The sequence below is a fragment of the Austrofundulus limnaeus genome, unplaced genomic scaffold (assembly GCF_001266775.1).
Source record: "Austrofundulus limnaeus strain Quisiro unplaced genomic scaffold, Austrofundulus_limnaeus-1.0 Scaffold24, whole genome shotgun sequence".
Classification (NCBI taxonomy): Eukaryota; Metazoa; Chordata; class Actinopteri; order Cyprinodontiformes; family Rivulidae; genus Austrofundulus; species Austrofundulus limnaeus.
Window position 1 is genome coordinate 2,003,355 of NW_013952426.1, and position 4,038 is coordinate 2,007,392.

At 40.4% G+C, this 4,038-nt stretch overlaps 1 long non-coding RNA gene across 2 annotated transcripts; it reads left to right on the top strand.

Annotated features, from left to right (window-relative positions):
* The first annotated feature begins 76 nt into the window (after positions 1–76).
* On the top strand, positions 77–3,543 carry LOC106514934 (uncharacterized). Of its 2 annotated transcripts, XR_001309940.1 has the most exons (3): positions 77–792; positions 1,360–1,405; positions 1,679–3,543. It is a non-coding gene; the product is annotated as an uncharacterized LOC106514934 (long non-coding RNA). The 2 variants fall into 2 exon arrangements; XR_001309939.1 differs by having other exon boundaries at positions 77–1,405.
* The last annotated feature ends 495 nt before the right edge of the window (positions 3,544–4,038 follow it).

A 4,038-nucleotide genomic window follows, 5' to 3' on the forward strand; every position in this document is an offset into this window, starting at 1 on the left:
CTTCATAAATATTTTGGATATTTGTAAAAAAAAAACATTAAAAAAAACAGAATATTGATGTGAACAGATTTTTTTTTATATGATTAGATTTTCAGAAAGGCACACTCATTTCTTTACAAAACAAAAAACATCACTATGAATTACTCCTCACCAGAAGCTGTCAATAAATTGACATTTCCTTAATAATTAAAAAATGTCTTGTTATTGGTTTAGTACTTTTATTAAACAGTCATTTAAGTTTTCGTCTTAGTTTTGATTCTCCTCATGAAAACTGCAAATCTTCGTGTGCTTCTTTTCATACAGTAACATCATTTCTCCTGTAGAGGGCAGCATTGGATCACAGTTCCTGCTAAAGTCCTACTTGTGGCCTTAACTTCACATCAAGACTATTATGTCTGTGTTCAGGGTTCTTATCAGTGGGTCCTGAGGGATGAAGATTGTAAACTCGTTTGCTTTTGGTTTTTATACAAACAGTGGTGCTACACTGGTCCACAAACAAAAGACTTCTRCATCTGGACCACGTTCCTGTTTTTCAAGCCAGTTCTCCGACCCTGCAGGCTCTCAGGAGGGAGAAAACGACACGTTCGGGGACTGAAAGAAGGTGTTTTCAGTTAACGGATGGAGAAAAGACAAGAATTATGAAGAGTGGGTGAGAAGAAAAATGACACAAGTCGTCTCCCCCCCACCTTCCCCTCCTCTTCCCTTTTCAGRAAAGCACTGAAAGAAGAAATTACACCATGGAAGTTAATGAAGTCTCACGAGTTGATGAGGGGAAAATTGCGGCGAAGAGGGGTCAGTGCTTTCTCTTTAGCCTTTCCCTCTTCTGCGTAAAATGGCTGCGGTCGAGATCCATACTTTTAGAGGACGCTGAGCTCTTCAACGCGGAGATAGAGAAAGGGAGATGGTGGTGGGTGGGGGGGCTCCAAGATTAATGGTATTAAGTGGTAGCACTTGGCAATGTGGTAACATATCGTCTGTGTTCTCTACTATTGGGCTGATCATTTCATAGACCTTGTCTTTACACAATGACTTTTAGCTGTGATTTACCTGATTCAAATAATCCCGTCATCACAAGCCCTGCAACCATCCTTGGTGCAGATCCACACCAAGAGTTGGGTTTATCAAATAATAAAATACAATCTGCAACTTCAAACAGTTTGATGCCTCCTGCACTCGCTGGATATCATGCAAAAGTCCCCAAAAATCTGAACTTTGTCTTCAAAATTTTATTTATTTGTAGCAACAGTTTTTCCCCTTGGTTTAATGTCACTGAGAATTGAAGAGGTTTTATTTGTTGTTGTTTCTTTTTTTTAATATATGTACATGTTGACATTTTTGGATATGTGAACCCTTTTCTAGATCATTGGAGGAGGATGCACATTTTATCTGACAGGAACACACACAGGTAAGACTCAGAGATACGATCTGATGGATAATCTCTGCGCCTGCCTCTCTGGTGATTTCAGACTGGTTTTGTCAAATGTTTGACATTTTGATTTTACGTCTGACATACTGTGATTTAGGTGAACAAAGATTAAAATGATGCTATTTTTCATTTCCATTTGAAATGACCTTTTCACGCAGTTGCGGCAGCTTGCGTACCTCTAATTTTCTTCTTTTTATTTGTTGTTAGTTTTTTGTATTCATTTGACTGTKTTTCCTCTCTCTCGCTCCACAGGACCATCCTTGTGATGAAGTAGCGCCAACGAGAAGTCACTCAAGTCAAACTCTCTTCCTTCTAATGAGCAAAGTGTCCCATGGACGCCACATCTGAGACACACAAAAGTAAATGTGTCACAAGTGCACACGAACGGCCTTCAATGGGATGAAATCCAGAGGATTTGGACCAAAGTCCAATCCGCCTTTGAGTAACTTTAAAAGGCCTCATGGTGTTTGGAGTGAAGAACGAAGAGAAAACGGATGTGTGTGTGTGAGGGTACAGTTTGAGAGAGGGGTGGTGGTGGGTGGGGGGGAATCGGCTTGTTTCGACCAGAGCCGCCATCAAAATCTCCCCTGGTCTATCTCAGTCCCTCAGYCCTCTACTTAAGACCAAAAGCGGCAAAAAAAGCGATGGAATGTTAGATAACGAGAAAAAAAAAGACACAGAGAGCGGAAGATGGAAAGTGAGAGGAACAGCAGTGTGGAAGCCCCTCAGCGTGTGTGCTGCCTCTCTCCCACCGTGCAGTGCGCCAGCCTGCCCCTCTCAGCCTATTCAAAGAGAGTGTGTGGTGGCGCAGGAGTGTGTGCATGTGTGTGTGTGTGTGCGTTTCTTCACAGATGTCCTTGAACAGAACCCCCATCGGCTCTGCGGATCCCTGCTGCCACTGGAGAACATTTGACAAGCAGCAGGCTCTTGTTAGAGCGCTGTCAAATTAAAGGTGTCTGAGTGTGTGTGAGTGTGTGTATGTGTTTCAGAGGCTCTATTCAGAGCCCTGTCAAATTAAAACTACCAAACAAACTGTGCGTGTCACACAGACAGGCCAGGTCCTGTCTGTGACGGCAGAGGTAGGCTTAGGGCTGCTTTGTCTGCGTTCGTGTGTGTATGTGTGTGTGTGTGTGTGTGTGTGTGTATAAGTGTAAGGAAAAAAGACTTTTCAGCAGGCCTCTTCTTGTGTATGCATCTTTCACTTGTTTGCAACAAAACAAATACATGCATTTCTGTGGAGGTAGAATCAGATGGGTTGTGTGTTAAAATAAAACACAGGTGTACAAATGTCTAACCTTAGCAAACGGTGAGGTATAAAAGTCTCTTATTATGCACCAGACATACAGAGGCTCTAAAAAGAAATGTGATTGGTTACTTTGCACTTACTGCGCTATATTGTACAACACTTCAGCTCCAGCTTTGAATTTATTTCAAAACTAAAAAAAAAAAAAACAATAACTGAGAATTATGATCAAAATAACTGGAAAATGATTTTGGAGAATTCACACTACCTGCAGTTTGAATCCTTGCCTTGGTTTTTAGAGTTTCATTGAAMCCCTTTATTTTTTCTTGTGTTTCATTGGCCATGTTTCCATCTACGGTGCACACGAAGGGACATGGAGAGGTTATTATTATTTTGCATTCCCACACAATACTTTTTCATTACCTCGCATTACTTTTTGCATTCCCATGCAAACATTTGCATTCTCTCGCAAAATTGATTTGTGTTCCCTCGCAAAAGTTTAAYGTTTTGTATGAACTGTATTTGGAAATATCTGGTTAGTGAAACAGGATGTGTTGYACACAAGTATTGTATGGCTGCACGATAGAGTTATAATATTTAAATATTGCAGACGTCCATGCGTGGCTGTGATACAKTCATACCGAAGCTGCACTAAAGTAGTAAGCTAACTYGTATAMTGGCGAGCATGTGAATTTGTTAATTAAGCAGCAGGCACAACMGTAATAAACAGCTTTTGCGATGTWATGCAACAGAATTGCGTGGGAATGCAAAAGGAAGAAATCCTCCCTTGTCACCTTGTGGGCTCCGTACCATCCAACTGTAATTCAACATTTGAGTGAACTTTTAAATGTCAAATAAAAAGAAAATCAAATTAGGCATGCTCCATCTACTGGTTTGGTGTGAATCAACCAGGCTASGCAAAGCGTAATTTTGTCAAACATTGACATTATGCATGACTGTAATAAACAGGAAGTAGAGGTTGCAAAGCCATGACCACACTTGAGACAATAGACAATAGTTGCTATCGGGCAAATTTGAATTGTTCTGTAATTTCAACTAATATTGACGATGCTGCTATGCTGTTTGGTGACGTAGAGAAGAACTGCAGTTCTTATGGGAATATCCTGGAAGAAGCCGACAGCGACTGATCATGTGAGGTAATGTTTGCTACGTCAGAACTTATTCGGCAAACGTGTTTCCAGTTGCGCTTTTAATCTTTTTCAGAAAATCCAAAAACCAACTCAAGCAAGCGTAAAAAAAAACATTTTTGCAAAATTGAGATTTTTATTTTGTCACTTCCATCAACCTTTTCTAATGCAGTTTTTAAAGATGCGCATAAAAAACGTGAATGGAAACACAGCTATTGTAA